The sequence below is a fragment of the Corapipo altera genome, unplaced genomic scaffold (assembly GCF_003945725.1).
Source record: "Corapipo altera isolate COAL_440 unplaced genomic scaffold, ASM394572v1 0, whole genome shotgun sequence".
Taxonomy (NCBI): domain Eukaryota; kingdom Metazoa; phylum Chordata; class Aves; order Passeriformes; family Pipridae; genus Corapipo; species Corapipo altera.
Genome location: NW_020884872.1, coordinates 47,960,446 through 47,983,585, shown reverse-complemented (window position 1 = coordinate 47,983,585; position 23,140 = coordinate 47,960,446).

Below are 23,140 nucleotides of genomic sequence, written 5' to 3'. Positions count from 1 at the left end.
CGTGGTTTTCCACACATCTGGAATAGTATGCACTGAATGTAGGCATGGGGGGGAAAAACCTATCAAACCACAAAAATTTATGTATTTTAACATCCCTGTCTGTTCTTCTATTCCAGTCTCTTGAAATCTGTATTCATTCAGCATTCCAGCCAGGATAGATTTTTATTGCAAACACTGACTACAATCTCTTTGAACTATTTCTTAGGTAATAAAATTTTCTACATTCGATTTTGATAGTAATGGGTTCTAATTTAACCATTTAAGAGTAAAGCTGCAGTTTCTTTAGACTGCTTTATGGAGTCCAGTATATTTAGCTAGCTCCATCTTTTTATATGCACTATAGTCTCCAGAGTATTTTAGACTTTATGAGATCAGCAGACGTTAAATGTTCACAGTCTCCTAGCATTTTATTACACTGGGTCCATTTCCTAAGACGATTTCTCCATTTGCCACTGATCTGTTGTTCATTGAACAGTAAAGTAGTCTTATTGCACCTTGAAGTGTGTAAATGCTGCCTTAGTGATTGCAGAATGGATATCCTTGGTTGAATTGCCAAGGAAATTGAAATCTCACTGGTCAGCAGGTCTCTTTCTTAAACCAAGGGCTTTCTTGCTCTTTTGGAATTGCTTTTCACCTTGATCATGGCACTTTGTACATCTTTCCTCTGAATATACATTCCTCTGTATGTGCTTTCTCATGTCTCTTCCAAATACCAAAATAATTTTAGAAATACACCTGAAACTTGCTTTACAGACCTTCAAAGGCATCTGATTGTCTCCCTATATTCCACTGGGAATTTTATGAAGCTCAATCACTAAGATCAAAATTTTGGCATAACAGATTTCTAAGTTCAGCAGATTGGCTCACAGCTGGCACTGGTATTTTACAGTCTTTAAAACCTGTGCTTTCTCCAGTATTCTAATGAATGTATATGTTTTCCCACAACCAATGAAAGGATGTATAAACAAATAAAAATCCTAGTAAATGCGGGCTTAGGAAGAAATCGCCTTGCATTTTGCATATCTTTTCACTTGTAACATACTTCCTATTATTGTCTGGCTCTGATGAATTGCAGTCCTGCATCTTTCCCCTCCTCATGTGAAATTCCCCTCCTCACACTTAAAGCTGTGAAAAAAAATAGTGCAGCAAGCAGGACGCATTGTTGTCTGCTAGTATCTCCCATTCTTTATTACTACAGCAAGAGTTCATTCTCAAACAAGTTAATAAAACTTCAGAGGCTCTCTCACTTCACTTATCGGTCTTTTAACCATGTGGAAATTCATTATGGAATAATCCATTCAGGAAGACAATCTATTTTATTTTGGCAACTACTTCTTTGACTAAATCAGCTGAGATTCATCTGGAAACTTGTCTATAATTTTCATTCAAATCTGAAACTTCTCTTTTGTGTGCTATTACCAGACAATCCCTTTGTTTATCCATATGTTTATCCCTTTGTTGATATCCCTTTGTTTATCCATAATAAGATATCAGAAAGCTCATTTTCCTCACTCAGAGACTTCTTTGAGTATGGGTGCAAGAAAAGTCTATGAGAACTATCAAGGTGGTGGACCATTCTACAGCCTGGAGCAAAATGGCATGGCATATGTGATGTCCACATACATAAATTCTTAATAGAGGTTGGTCACTTACTTGCCACAGGCCTTGGCAAGGAGTGTTTCCCACAAGTTTGTCTACCTACTTTCAGGTAAAACTCTTTAACAGAACACCCAAGATACACTTACTATTCATCTGCCTGCCAGCTGCCTCCTGTGACTGTGCATCTAGGCAATATACTGTGAGATGGCAAACCTGGAAGTGCAAGGCTGGGTTATTGTGTCATCAATGTCAGGACATTGCAATGTTATCACTGCATTCTGCCCCTTGAACAGACTCTCCTGGTAAATCACTCCAGCTGTCATGACCCATAAAATTTCATCCCTCCAGCCTTTGCACACCCAGAGTACAATTTTATAAGATCATTTCCTATCTAGAGCAAGCTTCACTACTTTTGTCACAAAATTTTACCAAGTGGCATCTGTGTCTGTTGTCCCGCATATGTTCTGAAGGTGGCATACTGCTCAGTGAGATACTTTATTACTATTCAGAGTATTCACTTATACTGCTGCTTTGTCATCAGTAGTTGCCATAATCTATAGAGACTGTCTATGGAAAATATGACCACAGCACATTTCTTGTTTTTTGACAGGATAAGACTTGGATGGGTTTGCTTGCAGGGACAATATTGGAAGACAACGAAAAGGTAGAACACCTTAATATTTTTTTCCTGCCTATTGAGTACATCATTTTGCCTACTGCAGTCCCCTAAATAATGTCCATATGTTGTTTGGGAAAATGATAGTTGAAATGGGCCCAAACCACAACAGGAGTGCCATCATTCAGTAGCATGGAGAGTGATATCCCAGAACCAAGAACATATTGACAAAAACTGTTAGTGTAGATCTAGCTACTTTAACCACAAGAGACTCAAATCTCTGACTCTTAGATGTGACCAAGTATTTTTTAAAGTGTCTCTACCATGGACCATGATATTTTCATCACTGGTATTAGATTTTTGTGAAATGAAACACTGTGGTGGAAATTGAAAACAGATTGTTTGTTATTACATTTCTATCAATAAACATACACGTGCACAAGCGGTAATAGGTGATAAATGTGGCATGTTATTCATTATCTCAGTGTTATGATGTGTTTCTTTTCACTCATAGAATTATAGAATTGTTTGTGTTGGAAAAGACCTTTAAGACTCAGTTGAGCCATTGACCCAGCGCTGCCAAATTCGCTAGTAGACCGTGTCCCCGAGCATCATCATCTACACATCTTTTAAATGCCTCCAGGGATGGTGACTACAGCTGGACAATCTATTCTAATGCTTAACATTTCCATGAAGAAATTGTTCCTAATACCTAATCTAAACCTTCCCTCACACAACTTGGGTCTGTTTCCTCTTTTCCCGCCACTTTTATCCAGGAAAAAGAGACCAATCCCTACTTTATGCAGCTTACTTTAAGGTAGTTGTACAGAGCAATAATCTCACCCCCGAGCCTCCCTTTCTCCAGGCTAACAACCCTACCTCCTTCAGCTACTGCTTAAAAGACTTACTCTCTAGACCCTTCACCAGCTCTGTTGCCCTTCTCCAGACATGCTCCGGCACCTCAATTTCTTTCTTGGAGTGAGGGGTCCAAAACTGGACACAGGATTTAAGGTGCAGCCACACCAGTGCCATGTACAGGTGGACAATCACTGCCCTGGCCCTTATGATGAATCACTTATGATACAGGCAAGGATGTTATTGGCCTTTTTGGCCACTTGGGCACACTGCTGGCTTATGTTCAACTGGCTGTCAACCAAGACTCAAGGTTCTTTTCGCCAGGAATCTTTCCAGACACACATCCCCAAACCTGTTTTGCTGCATGGGGTTGTTGTGATCAAAGTGCAGGATCCATCACTTTGCCTTGTTGAACCTCCTTGATGCAGCCTGTAAAGATCCTTCTGCAGAGTCTTCCTACCTTCCATCAGATCAACACTCCTGCCCAACTTAGTGTTGTCTGGAAGCTCAGTGGATGTACACTCAATGCCCTCAATCAGATCATTGATAAAGATATGAAACAGAACTAGTCCCAATACAGAGCCCTGAGGTACTCAACTAGTGACTGGCCACCAACTGGTTTTAGCTCCATTCAACACCATTCTCCAGGTGCAGCCATCCAGCCAGTTTTTAACGTGGAAAGCGTACATCTGTCCAAGCCATGAGCATCTGGGTTCTCCAGGAGAATCCTGTGGGAGACAGTGTCAAAGACTTTACTAATGTCTAGGTAGACAGAATCCACAGCCTTTGCCTCATCCATAAAGTGGGTCACCTTGTCATAGAAGGAAATCAGGTTGGTTAAGCAGGACCTGCTTTTATAAACCCATAGTCACTGGGTCTGATCCCCTAGTTGTCCTATGTGTGATGGCACTCAAGATAATCTTCTCTGTGACCTTTCCTGGCACTGAGGTCAGGCTGATAGGACTGTAGTTCCCCACATCATTCTTCCAGCCTTCTTGTAGACAGACATCATATGTTCTAACTTCTAATCAGCTGGGACCTGCTCAATTAGCCAGGGCTGCTGATAAATGATGGAAAGTGGCTTGGTGAGCCACAGAGACCTGTGTGTATCAAAGTGGTGTAGCATGTTGCTGATCATTTCCCCTTGGATTATGGGAGCTTTACTGCTCCCTGTTTCTGTCTTCCATCTTAACAGGATGAGCATCCAGAAAACAACTGGTCTAGATATTAAAAACTGTGATGCCAATTTTATGCCCCAAAAGGTGAAGAGAAACTGCTCAGAGACAAAGTTTTAGTCTTTAAGCAGCGAGGTATTTATTCAAGCAACATTGGGGAACTATCAGCTCGCGCTGGACAAAGAGTTACGAAACAGGCAATGAACAGCTGGACTATTTATACAATTTTTGTGAGAGATTACATCATTTCTATATGAATATTTATATTATTGCAACATATAGTTATAATATTCATAGCAAGTGGAGTTAAGGTGGAGTCAGGGGCGTGGTCATAATTTTGGGGAGAGTTTCGGGGGTACATCCTGTTACTTCGGCCTCAGAGTGGTCGTCTTCTTGCTTCTCTTCCTTGGTAAACTTTTGAACTTTCTCCAATTTGACTGACTCTAACATGTGTTTGGCAGGAGTTTTTGATATTTGGCAAGAGTGTCTAGGCCCTGGCTCTTCTCCTTTCCCTTATCTTCCTCTGTCTTCCTTCCATTTGTCTATGCTAGCAAGGCTGTGTTCTTACTTTATGTTCTTTGTGTCAGTGTGTCAGCATTCTTTAGTGAATTATCTTCCGTTTGTTCTTGGATCTCAGTGTTCTATTTCTTTGCTCAGAGCATACATTCTCAGTTAACTCTTCAGGCCTGGTTTTGATACACTAAACTGACTTTTCAGGCTTTTGCTCTGTTTCAACTGAGACAAAGAAAGCATTAGGTACATCAGACTTCATCCTTTGACAGTACGTTTCCACCCACATCCAATAAAGGATTGAGATTCCCTTTATCCCTCCTTTTGCTGCTCATGTATTTATAGAAACATTTTTATTGTCTTTTACAGAAGTAGCTGGATCTAGTTCTCATCCACATTGGGCAATATGAGATGACAGTCCTTTTGCACCATACCAGGTTTTGGTTCTCAAAGTCACCAAAGACTTCAATGAAAGGTTTTGGAATGTCTTGTAGTTCTGCTGTAATGCTGCTAGTGCACCACAGTATCATCTACAATCTGGTTTGGAGATTAATTATTAGTAGAAGCACAGAAACCTCTAAATAGTAGCTTTTTTACCTTCATGAATATGGGTCATATTCAGCAAGATAAGATACAAAACGTTAGGGAAGTACTGTGTGTCGAAATTTCTACCTTATTAGCTGTCCTTTCCTGATGAAAATGGAGTGTCATTCATCACCAAGAAACAAACTTATCTATGCTCTTTTTTGGAAGCAATACCGGAAGTTAACTATTGCAGGCTTCGACTGACAAAAAGCTACTTAGGGTGATTTAAAATAAACAAAATCCTCTAACAACTAAAATTCCAGAGTGAAGTTATTAAGTATTTTGAGTGAACAAAGTTATTAAGTCTCATTCATCATGGAGTTTTTTGTTAAGTCAGGCATGCATCAGATGAATAAATAATTTGTTGTTTTTTAATTTTTTTATGGGGGGAGGGTAAAAGGAGGTATTTTTAAAGTAAAGTAGGTGTGCCCTAAGTAGCTATATCACACTAGACATTGATATTTTTTCAGATCAATCTCTTTTACCTATCCCAAATCATGTCCTAGTAACATTTACTGTCATGTGGGATCTTTAAAAGAAAGCATAAACCCAAGAAACTAAACCAAAACAACCCCATGTGACTTAAGTTAAATTATTTTGAGAGGAAATGCTTTTTAGCTTCAGAGCAATAGTAGTCATCTAATACCTTCAGATTTTTCTGGTACATAAAATTGCATGATAAATACATGGAAGTTCCAATCTCCTTTTCACTCCCAGTAGTTTGTTGCTTAGATTTCAATTTTCAGTCTGGTTTAGAAATATTCTTGGAAACTGGTCTGTCTATCAACAAGTGGAATTTTATTCCTTTTAGGATAGAGATTCTTAAATGTGCATCTTGAACCAGATTTAGTTTAGTCATGATAGTGTGTAAAACAAATTTGTTCTGATTTTAATATGTAGGTCTACATGACTACATAATATGCATGTAAAAGAGATCTTAGTACAACGTGCAGAAATATATTAGATTGATTTGCAAACTGTATTATATTCACTGTGGTATTCCAGTAATACCAGTCACTGATAATTATTAATCATTTGTGGACACAGTAAATGTAATTAGTGTGAACATTCTTTTTAGTTGACAAATATACTTCATGACAAATCATGAAGTATACAAAAAGTGCTTAAAAAAGTTTTATTATCCCATCAAAATAATTTTATTTCCTCTGAAATTACTTCAGAAATCTACAGTACCCTTCTATAAAATTCTATCAGGTTTTTATCCTTTCAGATGGAAAAGTCTGCCTTTTCCCGTCTTTTCAATAAAGTGGCTAAATTTGCAATTTTATTCTGTGATGTCCATGTGGAATTCAATGTAAGATGAATAGCTAGCACAAAGAACACATAAGACTGAAGAAAACACAGGAATGAAAGTATAGTATTTAGTACAATGCAGCAATTTTCAGTACTGTATAATCAAAGGATTTTATTTGCATTGAGATCCAGAATAATCAATGTTGTACCACATATTTTCAGATGAAAACTAAATGATGAAAGATTTTAATTCTTCTTATTTTTAATTATTTTTTTAGTACTATGTCAGAGGAAACCATTACTAATTACCTACATTACTTCTTTTAAAGCAATAATTAGGATTCCTAGCAGGCAAGGAATTAGTGTGTTCAACAGACCATCTGTCAAAGACTATGTGAGATACAAATGCTTCTTTTTTGCTTTTTTTTCCCCCTTATGCAGATGCTTTATTAATCACAAAGAATAGAAAAATTGATTCTTTATTTCATTCTACACTATGCTTCAGACTATATGGATTCATTCTGGAAGTTGGTTATAATGAAATATTTCAAATACATTAAAATGAATGGCAGTTAAGTATCTAACAAGTTTTAAAAAGACAGTATTTATTTCCAAACAGCCCTACCCTAAGAGTATGACCATCAGTTGCTTTGGAATTTGATTTTATATATATATATATTTTAATGATGGATTGAAGAAATTAGTACAAAACGGCTATATAGCTTTCCTACTTCTCAGTATATTGTGATGAAAAAAAAAATTAAATGGTTGATCAGTGATCATATGATATATAAGTAACACTCATGAATAACTAAAGCCTGGGAATAAAATATTGAGAGGGGCAAAGCTTACGCTTACAGTGATCAATGCAGTAACCTGTCAAGGAGTTTTTAGGCAAAAACATCCACGCAGTATTCTGCAGAGACTCTTCACAATGTACCTGAGTGTGATTAGCAAAGCCTAGTCCTTGTTCTATATGTTGCTCACTCAGGTGAGAGATTTCTGTTCTGTAGTCTTTTAGAAAGTGTAGAAATTCCAAAAATTTGCACAGCCTGTGAGCGTAAATGAAAATTCAGAGACAGAGAAAACTCATATTTAATACAGGCAAGATGTGTTCAAATGTGTCAAAACTTTGAAGTTAAAACAAATGGTCATGGTCAAGGAAAAGAACCAAATAAAAAACTGATAGTATTTAAGATAATTTGAATGGGCTTCTTCATAAGTATACTCATATGGTGATGAAGTAGGTAATTTATCTGAAGTTTCAAAGATTTAGAAAGACTGCACTGAGATTGAGTGCTATCAGGAATTTTATTGTCACACAATGTGAGGTTCTACTTTGTTCTCTTGTTGTAGGCTTGGGTTTTTTAGGGTTTCTTGGTTGTTTTTTGTTGGGAGTTTTCTGTGGCGTTTGTTTTTAACATTTTTTTTTTTTTTAATTTACTAAGGACTTATATTCCTTAGAAAAGATAGAGAATATATAAAGGATTTATAAAGCTCATAGAATATTCTGCATATCATCTGACATTAAAAAAACCAAAACCCTAACCGAAAAGAAAGGTTCTGATTATGCAGTTGATCTGTTCATGGTTCCTAGAACAGATACTTTAACTGACATAAATCAGAAAAAATGCATATCCCTGTAATTCTTTCTATGGGATTAAGAACCAAAGTGAGCAGAAATCAGGCATACAGAAAAGCAAGTTAACTTACTTGGATAGGCTGCTGATCACATTCACTTTTACTGGTGATTACAGATGTTTTCATTTCTTTGTTTGGATGAGTAAAGATAATACTTTGGCTATTTCTAAGATACTCGGTATGTTTAATTTTAGAAACAAAGGGAAAGATCTTTTTAACACACAATATTATATTTTTGTGTTTGTTAAGTCCAAATTACTTGGAAACTCTCTGTGGGATCCTTTTTATGAATTTTGATCCAGTCTATGAGGAAAAATTGTGAATTTACTCTTGTAAAGTAGCTATTTCCTATCATATTAGGTCCTACTTACAGGATAGTTCTACTTATGAGCAAATATACTATCATATTTTAATGCAACTTAGAAGATATTGGCAACAAATTGATGGGGAAATGCTAAATAGATCCTTTAAATTGTGTTTGGTTAAAGAGAGTAATAACTTGCTGATTCTAGTATAAGACTTATAGTTTATAAGAAGCAGGAAAGATTTCCAATGCATTTTGTTAATGTAGAGGAAAGAGTTGTGACCGATTTTCTTCCAGTTAGGGGTAATCTTCTGAATACATGCAAATATTTTGGACATCAGTTTCACACAGTTACAGTTCACAAGCCAAGTCCTTTTCAGAGGTTCTTAACAAAAATAGAAACCCAGCAATGATCAGTTTAGTGTCTGAAGACACAGATGAGGCTGTGATACTCAATACCACCATTGCTTCAGTATTAATGAACAAGGCCTCTGGATTCTTTGTGCTTAGACACAGGGTTTAGGAACTATCAGATAGGGAGGAGAATTGGTTCATAATTCAACCCTTACTAGACTGTGACACCTGACAGACTGCATCTGAGGGTGTTGATTGAATTTACCAGTGTCATTCCAAGGCTCCGGTATGTTGTCTTCAAAAGATCATGGAAATCAGAGAATATCCCCAATGACTGGAGAAAGGCAAATGTTACACTCATCTTAAAAATAGCCCAAAAGGTTAACCTAAGAAACTATAGTGTGGTCAGTCTTATGGGAGTCCCTGGAAAAATCTAAAGGTGAGTTCTAACTGCATGAATTTTCACCAAGAACAAATCATTCCTGACACATTTGATTGTCTTCTCTGATAAAATAACTGAATTTGCAGAAGAAAGGAGAGCTGTGGATGAAATTTGTCTTCAATTCTGCAAGGCTTTAATACTGTCTCAAATATAGAAGAACTTCCTATATAGAAGTTGGGATGTTTTGGCTTGGGCAGATCAATAGGTAAAAAACTGGTCAGATGACTGGGCTCAGAGGATGGTGGTTAATTGGTTGGGTGTTGATAAAAAGTATCTTAGTAGTCTGAATGAGAATATGTCCTGTCTAATACCTCTCTCAGTGACACTAAGGAGGTGACACAGTTCACCCTCATTAAAATTTGCAAATTACACCAAGTTGGGAGGGACCAAAAGATACACTGAAGGTCAGTGCTGACATTGTCTATGTGGAGAAACGTGTTGACAGAACCTTCTGAAATTCAACAAGGACAAATGCAAAGTTCATGCTCTGGAAAAAAAAATCTTCTGACAAGAATACAGACTCGTGAGTGATGATCTAGAGAGTGACAGCTCTCTGGGGGTCCTGGAGGACAGTGACCTGAATGTGAGCCAGTAAGGAACCCTGATAAAAAAGACAGTAAGCTGCATATAGGGCTGTATGAATAGGAACACAGACAGAAGGTCAAGGAAAGTAATTAACTCCTTCTACTCAGCTACAACCAGATAATACACCTGTTTATATTTACACACACATCAAAAAGAAAAAAAAATAAGGAGCAAATAATTTGTAAGAGTAAATAACTTGGAAGAAGTTCGGTGGAAGGCCACTAGGCTGGTTGGAGCTGGATGCTTACTCTGTGGGGGGGAGTCTGAAGGGATTGTTCATCCTGGGGAAGCATTGGTGATGGAGAACCTAACAGGAGCCCACAGTGCCTAGTGGAATGTCAGAAAGGAGATGGAGCTGGGTTTCTCCCAGCTGTGTGTGGCAGAAGAATGAGGCAAAGGAGAAAATCTGAAATAAAAGTGCTTCAGATAGCACAAAAACTTCTCCATGAGAACAGTAGGGTTCTAGAACAGATTGACCAGAGAGGCTGTGTCACCTCCATCCTTGCAGATTTCAGTGACCCAACTGGACAAAGCCCTAGCAACCCTCTCTGACCTTTCAAGGTCTGTGTCAGTCTGAATTATAATTCAACTCTGTAATGCAATTGTATTAAGTTTTGGGTGTTAGGAATGTCTCATTTACTTCTAAAACTGTTTTTGAATACCCCTTAACGAACAGTAGTCATGTAATACTAAATAGCACAACTGACTACTCTTGATTTTTCAATGGGTGCCCCAGTTTATATAATCAAATCTTTTTTGATGTTTAGATAATAATCTAATTATCTGTATACTAACCAAAATTGAAGAAAAACTTGTGAATATGATTATGCAAATTTCATGCTCTATATTGTTGAACATTTTACTGTAAGAATAGCACAATCCCACCATGAGAAACTACCTCTATACTTAAGCTGATATGAGGGTCTTAATGAGTGACATATTATCACAGGTCAGACCCTTCCAAAAATATACTGAAATTACCTTAGAATGTAAAAAAACTATCATTGTTTTTTCAGGAAAGAGAATTTTCTTAGCTTTGGTTTTATTTTTAAATTTTAATGGTCCAAATTTTGCTCTGGAGCTTTGCATTGGTCACCCAATCTCACCTGAAATACAGAGGTGTTTCTACACACAGAAATTCCTGAGACATTGATTTTTAATTTTTCTGCTAAATGTATTTTACAAGTCAAGGTAAAGGAGGAGAACATCTATGTGTCCACAGTGTTAGCTAGCCCTATGTGTTAGTGTTCAATTAATTAGAGTAAATAAAAAACTTTGGTATAGAATTTATATACTTTTAGGTAAAACTAAGATTCTGATATTTTCATACTTCCCTATGTGTCTCAACTCCTCAGTGATATCAGCTTTTTAAATGTACTTACTGCCTTCATTAGCACAACCATTTTGTAATATAAAAAAATATCTGCATAAGCATTGAAAACAGCTATATTGTGTTTGTTTTGGTAGCAGGGGTGCTACAGGGATGACTTCTGTGAGAAGCTGCTAGAAGCTTCCCCTGTATCTGATGGAGTCAATGCCAACTGGCTCCAAGACAAACCCACTGTCTGTCCTTATTTCAACTCATGAACCTTTTGTTATATTTTACCTCCTCTGTCTAGTGGAGGAAGGGGAGTATTGGACCACCTTTGGTGGGCAATTATGTCCAGCTCTAGGGTCAACCCACCTCAACAGAATATCCTTTAAAATGGCAGTAAAAATTGAATCTGTAAAAGTAAACTTAGTAGATTCTCTATATTCTACACTGCTGGCTTTTGCAAGTGTAAAGAATTCATATGTAGGTTTGTTTTGGAATATTTTCTGTAATGAGAAGCAAATGGGCTTTTGTATTACTTTAATCACATAATATTTCCTTAGTAGCTGTAAATGCTAGAAAATCTATAACCTTGAAATCCATTTTCGCTTTTCTTTATTTTCTAGAGAATAATTTGTTTTCGTTCCATTTCTACTGTAGTGTTAATTCCCTTATGTTGTTCCTTCTTTATTATTTAACACAAATGTGCACAGTCCGACGCTGAGAAGGCTTGTTCTTTAAACATATTTATGCTCATAATGGCGTATCCAAATACAGGAATAAGTGTTCAAGAATTTTCAGCTTTGCTTGTTGGTTTTTGTTTTTTTTTTTTTTTTTTAAGATTATCCATATGAAGCCAACTGAAATTTAGCTTCTACTTTTATAAAGGAAAATTGTGAATTAGTGTCCACTTTGGCAATATGTTTTTTCTTAATGGAAATTTTTTTCTTTAAAGAATGTTTCCATCAGTGTTGCTATTTGACTTCTTTCAAGGAATTTTCCTTTTCACTTTGCCTGCATGCAAATTTGGTCTTTATTCTATTTTTCCTGAGAAAAAATTGGGATACAGTTTCTACTTGAAGAGCAAACTAACAACTAAGAACCATTAGAAACAAAAGGATTTTGTAAATCATTAACAGCAGCAGAAATAATTGATCCATCTCTATCTCTTCACTAGGATTTTCCCTTCCTAGATTTCTTTGCCCTCAGTAACAGTTTATTTTCACAGAATTTGGACATCCTGGTGATAGAGCACAAAGTATTTGGGAAAAAAAAAGGAGGAAAAAGAAGGTAGAAGTCAGACCTTCAGGCAATGCAAACCAATATTATGCAATCCAAATCAACATAACTCTATTGTTTGAAGAAATTACTTCAGCACAAACACCCACCAGCTGGATAAAAACATCCATTAAGCAAACCGATAAATGGAAATGGGTAAAACAGTAAATATAAGATTCTTTGTTCACAAGAATAGTTTTGTACATTGAATTTAGAAAAAATTACTAGAACAGTAATATTTTAGGTGTTGAACAATTAAGCTTTTTAATTACAACAGCAAATGAACCTCCAGAGTAACAACTTTCTCACTTTGAGATTAGTATTTTATATGTGTGACAGTTTATGAAAAATCTAAAGCTAAACACACGAATTTGTCTTAGTGAGAAAAAGAGAGCAGATGATTAAATCAAGAAAAAATGTTTTTAAATTGCACCTTATTAAGAAATAAATAAACAAGAAAAAAAGAATAGTAACCTTTTTCAGTTATTACCTCTGAGAATTCATAAAAAATCAAGTCTGTAAAAGATTTAAAGAGGTCAGCAAGTTCACCTGCAACTCTACAGTGAAATATGCTATTCACAAGCAATGCTAGAGAAATGCTGCCAAAAGGGAATGCAGAACTGTTTTCTACACAGAGTAATTTATATAATCTCTTCCGCTGTTTACCTAGAACATGTACAAACTTCTGAAAGCACTGCAGAAATGCTCAGTCCATGTTAAGTTCATTAATTCTTGTCCAATTCAAATATTTTCAGCAACCTCCTCTTCCACTTTACAGATGTCTTTTAAGTATTTGAGAACTTGTATTTCAGATTTCTCTTCCACAGAATATGCAGCCTGGAACAGTTTTGCGTTTCCTAGCCCTGTCTGTCTTTATCTTCTGGATTTTTCTCCTTAATATTTTTTAGAGTGTAGTAGGGAGAGGATTTGAATTTCCAAGGTTATATCTGACTTGAGACATGAACTAAAACCAAACCAAAACAAAATCAAACCCCTCCTTCACCTATTTAAAAAAAACAGTTATTTTCATTAAGCCCAGCAAGCATAAGCGTCCTCTTTCTTTTCCCCATTAGATTTGGTTTGTTTTTGTATTTGTAGAGATGGTTATTTCTTCCTAGTTACAATACCCTATACTGTCCTTGAATTTGAATCCTAGTTGTTTTATTTCTGTAGTTGTCTAAATGCACTTGTGTTTTATTCTGTTTCCCTATGTGCTTTCCAGTCCAAAGATGTTCGAAAGTCCAAAACCTAAATGTCTGTACAATATATAGGCCTCTTTAAGAGCTCATCCATAGGTGAACATTTGTATCCAGGATGGGTAATTCATGCCTTTACTCTTATATGTGAGGATTTTATAGAATATCCACTAAAATTTCATCTCTTGATACTATGCAGCTATCATTATATTCCAGTCAGAAAGCCAGGAAATTCTCATCAGTTCATAATATTAATATTCAAGAGTCTGAATATTAGGAGACAGGCAGCACATTTCTGAAGGTATGTCATTCTGACAGATAAGGATGTTAATTTTCCTAAAAATTAACTTTAGACATTTAGCTTTACACATCCTTATTATTACCTTTTGTAAATCAGTTTGAATCTCTCAGATGTTGAGTCATGTTCTTCCCTTATTCTTGAGAAAATGTGGTTTGGATTCTCATTTTATTAAGATTGTTGATAAGAGAGTCCTTTCAGTTATGAAAAGTATCCATCAGCCTACTCCCTCTCCAGGGTATTCCATTCACCCATTCTATATGCAACAATCCTCTCAAGTAATCTACTTTTTCCATCTGCGGAAGATTCTATTTACAACCCATCAATTTACCATGACTTTGGATGATGACAACAGCCATAGGCTCTACACACTTTTTCCAGAAACTCCCCAGGCAAGTAAGTCCCACACTAGCCTTGTTTTGCTTTGCATATCTGTAATGGGTTGTATACCAGGACATAGGTAGAGGCCTAGATTTTCATTACCTAGTCCTTATCAGTGGAAATAAAAGAATAGCTACTCCACGGATATTATTTCACTCTGTAGATATTTTCCAGATATTGCAATTTTCCTTCTAAGGTCCCGGTTCCTACAATTGTTCTTTCCAAATGTCCTCAATGGATCCTGGTTTTGTTTGTTTGTTTGTTTGGGGGGTTGTATGTTTGTTTGTTGATTTGGGATTTTTGTGTTTTGTTTTTTTTTAATTGCTAACTTTTAAAATCCTTTTTGCCTAGGTGATCTCTGAATCACCTAGGAGCTTTTCTGGAGTACTTTTTGAGCACTTCTAACAAAACAAGAAGAAAGAAGTAAGAAATGTAGTAATCTGAGTTTCTACCCATTTTCCAGCAGCCAGTTGGATGGCCATGCATGTTATTGACTGAGAAGGAATCTGTGAAGGTGCAGCATGTGGCTGCCTGTGGGCATCAGGGGCTCCCCAGGGGCCACCAGAGCAGAGCCTGGCAGCCAGGACCTGTTTCACTGACCTACCTAGGGAATAGGGCAGCTGGGGAAAACTGGGTCAGGCCCAACCTGGGCATTGGGAACTTCCCTACAGATGGGGCAAGGTTGAGAACATTATCCTGTAGGTAAGGGCCTGGCTGTGACACGGCAGAGGCTGAAAGCCAGGCCAGTCCCAACAGGACAGCTCCTTTTGTAAGGTAAGGGGCGCAGGCCCTACCAAGTCCACTTTCGTCTCAACGATTTTCTCCAAGGTTTTTAGCTGGGCTCTTTCCCAGCTGGATCTGGACCCAGGTCAGCAAACACCCAAAAGTCAGAAGATGTGCTCAAGGTCCTTGCAATAGCTTTGCAGATCTCAAAACTTTACTCAAATACCAAAATTTAGATACCCATGTCTGAACTGTGTTTCCATGTTCGCACCATGGTCAATGGTGCTTTATTTGTACCAAGTAAAAAACCATTTTTTAAACCATGTAAGGATGTTGGAGATTTCTTAAGACAATTCTATTCAATCTATTATGCTGAATGTTCTCCCAGTAGGCTTATCACATTTCAAGCCAGGGGACATTTTTTTGCTTTATATCAATTTTAAGAACAGGACAAATAAAGAAGGAACTAAGGAAAACACTTCAAAATTATTTAGAGCAATTAAGAAAAGAGTGAAGACTCTGACTATATAAGATAACGTGCAGTAACAATTCCCAGTGATTGTTTCTTTATTAATTAAACTGTACACATGGCCTTGAGCATATTTTTCTAAATAGCTGTTATATGAAGATTGATATTTAATAATAGAAGGCTACCTGCCTAGAGTATTAAAGAACCTTTTATTCTCAGGCATGCATTCATGGTTATTTAAAAGTTTATTTTTTTTGAATGAATGACAGCAATTTTTTTACTTAAAGATGGGACCAAGTTTCTAGAGAAGTAATTAAAGCTGTTTCCATGTTTTTCAAAGCATTTTTAATAGAATCAGAAAATTGCATGAATGATAACCGGTAACTGATGCTTAACGTTTCACCACAAGAACATCGTGGGGTAAATAAATGATCCTTTTTTAATATTTTGTCTTTCTTTGCAGTGATGGACTTGATGGAAAATACATGTCTGCTATCAACTATTCAAGTTAATAAAATGAAGTTAAAGAGAAAACTTTATAAGAGTTTTTTTTGCTTGTCTCTATCGAACATATAAATATTTAAGGACTGGTCATGACTAAAATGGTTTGTTTGTCATATAGGAAAAAAAATTATTTCTATGATTTTGTTTTGTTTTTTTGTAAATGTTGAGAAAAAATAGGTTTTGTATAAGAAAGTGTATACATATCTGGCTTAATATTCATTATTCACAGGCTAGTAATTAAAAATGTTACATGTGCTGTGCACATGAAAAGGCTTTTATTAATTAAAACCCCAACTTTGTGAAGCATCAGATAGCAGGTTGTCAACATAATTGAGTAGAAATTATTCCTAAATATTCTTTGTCTTTATACCTTAAATATCTTCATTATTCATTCTATCCATGTCCAAGGATAGGAATGTATGTTGTATGAATCGTGAAAAAAAATTTCTTTAATTATTCAAGATTTGTTTCTTTTGTGACCTGAATAAAATCCAGGCAAACTCTCCAGTTCCACTTGAAAAACATCATCGATAATAAATGGGTGTCTGTACTCAGGAAGATTTACAATGTTGTTATTGTTTTCTTTAACTAAAGTATCAAGCATTGTATATAGTTTATATGCTATATAGTTTTTCTGCACAATAATAATGTTTGAGTGTCGAAACAAGGTCATCTGATCTCTTGATATGAAAGGAAATTTATTAAAGGCATTACTAGAAAACTAGATAAAGAATTGGAATTGGTTTGTGCTTTGTATAAATCTATAGATAAACCAGAAATAAGAACAAACCCCCCAAAACCCAAACCAAAACAAAAAAAAAAAGGCAAGAAAATACTTTGTTTTTCATGACCAGTATTTTTTGCAGTGCATGATGGTAAGTAATTAATGCAATACATTAATTCAGTTTTAAGGATATAGCTGAAGTCACCCCTCAGGTCTCCTACATATCGCTGGAAATTGCACCACTTTTCTTGGATACCTGATGTGAATTGCAGAGTGAGCAGGACCCTGCTAGCACTTTAGGCTAGCAGATAAATGTAGGAACAGATTGCATTGCTTCTTTAATTCTGTTAGTTTGCTCTGATTTTTATTAACTGTCTTTCACTCTTCCTCCTGAAATGATACTTCAAACCTGGGAGTCTTGCTGAGGTTTACGAATTGTCCGTGTTTAATCAAATGCCATCAGTTATTGAATTTTAGCTATTTTACAGTTTCCCCTGTAGTGTGCGAGGAATGAAATGCATAAACAAGGCTTGTATCCAAAATAGAGCTTGCAGGCTTACGAAATTGTGGTATGAGAATCCTCTGATGTCAAACATGTCTGTGCATGTGTGTGTTTATATCTGCACATATTTTATATAGACTCTCTAAGAATAATATTAAAGCTTCTAATATTCTTCACATCTATTATAGATAGCATCTTACAAGAACACTAGTTAATAGTTTGGAATTTTATAGAGCTCCTTCTAGCTGATGAAGAACAATTTTCAAAACTAATTACACTATATTATTATAAAACATACTACTAACTGTTATTTAAACTATACAGTAATGTTTGTACTTACTGGCTATGCCTGTGTAGAGTGTTGTTATGCATGATGTGAGCTTCTAAGAAAGTGAAACTTCTGTTAAATTATTGACAACAGTCTTCAGCAGTTTCCACAAACCTGAAATAAATATCATGTGTAACTTAAACTTGTGAAATTGCAGGATGCAAAAAACCAAACTCAGTTCAGAACTTAGACTTTTTTGAACTTTTTCAGTTCTAAATTCATGTTATGTGTAGAGCAAGTGCCATTAAAATCTTGACATTTACTACTGATGGTAGTTAAACTTCATATGGTATTTGCAGTACTTCCCATTCAAGCTTAGAGGAACTGTGAATGCCTCAGTAATGGCAAATACCACAGTGCGATAAATGTCAAGACTTTAATGGTTCACTGTAATAATTATGGGATAGATTCTGATAACTCAAACTAAAATTGGCAGCATCTTACTCCTAGAAAAATCTCACTGACTTTTGCAGGACTGTTTGTGATAATGTTTGATAGAAGCGCGAGCTCATCTTTGCAGGCATCTACTGCAAACTTATAGTCAAATAACAGTCTAGATTAAGTTCTTTAGCTTTTCTTAATTTTTTCTTTTTTTGTAAATCCATTTCCAAAATAGGAATGTCCACTAAAGCATAGTCTAAGGTAATGCCTGTTTGATATAATGTAGGAAGATATGTAAATATATGAAATACATTAACTTAGCACTGAACTTGAGCTAAAAAACTCTCATGGTTGGTATCTGCTGAAGAAGTCAGGGCCCCAGCCAGTCACAGCCAGTTCCAACCACCTCAGCAACAGACCCACTTCAGATCAAATGTGAGCCAGTTGGAAGAATTCATGACACCTCTGTGGAAAGATATTTAAGACGGGGAAGAAAATGCTGGAAAAAGAAGAAGAGGGAAACAACAAGGTCAGAGTAGCAGGAGGTGTTCCATGGCAGAGCAACCACACCTCCAAAGGAGCTGCAGTCTGTAGAGGACCATGCCAGAGCATGTACTAGCCCCCCAGAGATTGCGGTCCACGGGTAAGCCCAAATGAGAACAGGAACACTTCCAAAACAGGACTGTGTCATGTAGAGGAACCATGCCTGAGCATAGGAAGCATGGAAGAAGGAGCTTAAAAAAAATCCCTAAAACTGAGAAATAAAGAGTGAAAGAAACAGCTCTGCACTGACCGAGATTATAGCCAGTTCCTTCACTTAAGGGATGGTGTAACCTGCAGTGATAACACGGTGAGAGGAGAGGTGTCGGGAATGAAGGAGTGAAGTGGAGATTAGGAAGTGATTAGGTGTTTGAAGAGAAATAAAGCCAAGAATGTAGTTGAACCTGGGAAAGCAGAAAGAAATTTATTTTTCCATCTGTGTTTAAATGTTTGTCTCCTCATGGGGAGCTGACAGGCAGCTAATTCCCTCACAATTACTTGCTTACTTCCCATCAGTGGGTATGGGAAGAGAATCAGATGTGTAAAAGTAAGAAAAGTTGTGATTTGAAATAAAGACAGTTTAACAGATAAACCAAAATCTTAAATAAAAGCAAAAAAAAAAAAAAAAGTAATTTCTTCACTATATCCAATTGACAGGCAGATGTTTAGCTATTTCCAGAAAAGCAGATCTTCATTGTGTATAACAGTTATTTTGAGAAGATAGACACCACAATTATAAATATCCACCATTTCCTCATTCTTTCCATCAGTTTTTACCTCCGAACACAGTGTCATATGGTATGGGACACAACTTTGGTCAGTTGAGGTGTCCCAGGTTTGACTGGAATAGAGTTAATTTTCTTCCTAGTAGCTGGCACAGTGCCGTGTTCTTTGGGTTTAGTATGAGAATAATGTTAAAAGCACAACAATGTCTTAGCGGTTGCTAAGTAGTGCTTACCCGAAGTTCAGGACTTTTCAAGTTCCCATGGTCTGCCAGTGAGAAAGGTGTACAACAACGGGGGGGGGGGGGGGGCATGGCCAGGGCGACTGACCCAAACTGGCCAGAGGGATATTCCATACCATAGAATGTCATACTCAGTATATAAAATGGGGAAAATTGGCCAGGAGAGGCTTATTACTTCTCAGGGGTGGGCTGGACATCAGTCAGTGGGTGGTGAGCAATTGTATTCTGCACTACTTGTCTTTCTTGGGTTTTGTTTTTCTCTATCTCTTTTTGTTATCTCCTCCTCCTTTTCCTCTTCCTTCTACCTTCTTCTTTTCCTCCTTGTCCTCCTCCTCCTCCTCTTGCTCCTCCTCCTCTTCTTCCTCCTCGTCCTCATTAGTTTAGTTTAGTTTAGTTTAGTTTTAACCTGCTCTTATCTCAACCCGCAAGTTTTGCCCTCTCCTGGTTCTCTTCTCCATCCCACCAGGGGAAGGGAGTGGAGGGGGGATGTAAGGGAGAGTGAGTCAGAGACTGCATGGTACTTAGTTGCCATTAAAACACAACATGGGTTCAGCTGTCCCAGCTGTGTCCCCTCCAAAACCTCTTGCCCATCCTCAGCCTACTTGCTCCCAGAGGCCTTGACACTTTATAAGTGCTGTTTAGCAACAGCTAAAACCTTGTACTGTTATTAATATGGTTTGGTCACAAATCCAGAACACAATGCATGCATGATACTATGAAGAAAATCATCCCAACCAAAACCAGTACAAAATCTTTGTTTCCCAATACTGGAACCAGTTCATTTATGCTAACTGACAATAGATTAGGTTAAATTCCCCAAGTTAATCTGTTTTGCCCACAACAGTAATTGTTGAACGAGTTTCCTCTTATCTTTTAAATCCACAAGTTTTCCCATTCCTGTTCTTTCCATCCTCTCCCAATTCTTCTAGGGAGAGGGAAAGTATGTGAGCAAGTGATTACGTGGGAGCTTCACTGCTGACCAGAGTCGAATCACCGCAATTAGGAATTGTCTAGTCATTTCCTAGTTTATGCTTGTTCCCAGTATAGCATGAATGAACAACTTAAGTAAGGAGAAGAAAGAGGTGTTGAATTCCGGTCATTCCATCTGCCACCATGGGTCTTTGCGGTGGGATTTAAACTGAGAGTTCACTTGGCAGGAGTGGGGCTATAGCTCAGATTTAGCAGAAGCACTTCTGAAATCCATTTTCTGGGTGAGCAGATTCACAGAGTTCCAACTCCATGCCAAAAAAAAAAAAAAAAAAAAAGAGCCAAAATATGGTTTCTTCTTTTGTTCTCTAATACTTAGAACTCTATGTTAAGAAAATACTTAACTTTTAGGATGGATTTTTGGCTCTACACTTAATCCAGTCACAAACTTTTGTATCAGAAACTGTTTCCATAGAAAGAATAGCAGTCACTAGATATTTGTGTATTTGAAAAAGGGGGTTACAATAACTCTTGGAAGCCACAAACTAATGTGTTCACCCCATTAAGTTTAAATGTGGTATTAACAGGTATGAGAAAACCAAAATGTATAGATTTTGTTTGCACTTCTGTCCTTCTCTAATTTTTTTAAGTGTACATTCTTATCCTGAAATCTTGTGATGAAACATATTTCAGTCATCTGAAGCAATTTGAAAAACTTGTTTTTTTCTTTTATTGTTTTGTCAGTTTTCTACTATTTCATTTACAATGCAACTGAACCTGCAAGGTAAATGCCTGATTTAGTTTTAGACTGCCTTTATAGGCAAGAGTTTTTAAATATTCAGGCCTTGTAGGTCTTGTTTAGGTATCGTGATGTAACAAGAGCATTACGTAAATTTGAAATTATTCATTATCTGACAAAACCACTAAGTTCTCATTAGCATAAGAATATTGACAAGTTCCTTTCTAGATTTCTGCATCTATAACTTCTGTTTATAATGAAGATGAAAGCTAACAGTGTAATTTTACAAGGTTGATTCTTTTGTGTAATGTTTTTATTAGTGTAATTTCCTAAAATAAAGAGATTATGGCTCTGCTGCTCTGCAGATCTGTAAGTAAACATGATCTTTCACCTCCAAGCTTGACAACTGAAAGAATAACCTGCGAGTGAAGACTTGAAGTTTATGCTCTTGTTGCTATTTTATCTTCTGCATGAAAATATTACAGAATAGACTTTCATTATAGAAGCATGCAGTGCGCAATTCAGCAAATACAATGCAATAAAGAAAGTACAAAATATATTAATGCAAAATAATGGTTGACATTTAGCACACACAAAAGTTGGTAAAGTCAATGTTATGGTTCCCAAAGAAACCATATCTCATCTTCCTTTCATAAACATATTCTTTAATATATGTGGCTGAATTATGGTTTCCACGGGAACAGTATCTCTGGATGTACACATTTGTCATTTCTCTATGTAGAGCACTCAGTAAGAAATTGCCTTTATTAATAACCTCCATTTCTTAGATCCCAGCAACACATTCATAAAAGTGGCATGAACACTGTGAACACATAAACAAGAAATATCTTCTCTTACACTTTTTTTCAAGATTTTTGAGGCTGTTAGTCCAAACTTCTCCCTTTGGTCTTAACTGATGAGTTTTTGCTTAGTTGTGGAGTCTGACTATCATTCTTTTAAGTCCAGACATTTTTGCTGCTCAAGTATTCAAAGATTCGTTGGTAGACGTATATATGCTCACTGTTAGATGTATATCACTCATGGATGTAGATAGATAGACAAGCAGAAGTATTCAGAGATTTCATAACTTTTGAAATTTAAACTGTGCTGCTAAAAAGTCTTGAAAATGGCTTGAAAAACAAACAAACAAAATCCTAAAGTTTCAAACACTAGGATTTTGAAAATTTAAGAGGACATGGGTCAACAATTTTCCCAAAATAACACTAAGTAACAAAGCATGGGGTGCTAATTTCCTAATGACAAGGAGCAAGTAATAGTGCGCTTTCCACAACAACAAGCAGTTGTAATGTCATGTTTGTGTAATACAGCAAAGACATATTCAGTCAGTATTCATGTCAAATAATAATTATAACCTTTGCTTCAGTTTTTTTGGAGTTTGGTTTTTTTTTTTATTTTATTTTTTTTTATGTGGAGGTAGTTTTTAAAGCATGTTGTCATCAAAAGACCGAAAATTCCTTTTTTCTAATGTTTAGGGTTCTTTATAACCTTTACCTATTTTTATATAAAAATTATGTTTAAAACAGCTGTGTGTGATCTGTTTCAGAATATCAGTAGAGTCCATACTAAATAAAATTTTCTTGATCTGCATCTATATTAATCTAAAACAACTATGAAAATTCTAACAGAGGTTTTTCTATTTTTGTAATGTTGAGTTTTATTTTAGAAATTAGTGTGGGAGTAGTGATGAGAAGGAGGTAAAAGTTTTATATTTCATTCTCTCATATATTCATACTGTCTAATGTAATATTGAATGTGATGGATTTATTAAAAGTAGTATGTGTAATGCTTTTTGTGCTTGAAAGCAGAATAAACTATTGGGAGGTTGTCCTACTTTGAATTTTCATCCAAAGTTTTACTTTTAATTTTGTTTATATAATTATTATTTTAAATGAACTAATTTTAATTCAATGAATTTGTAAAGTCTCAGGAAACT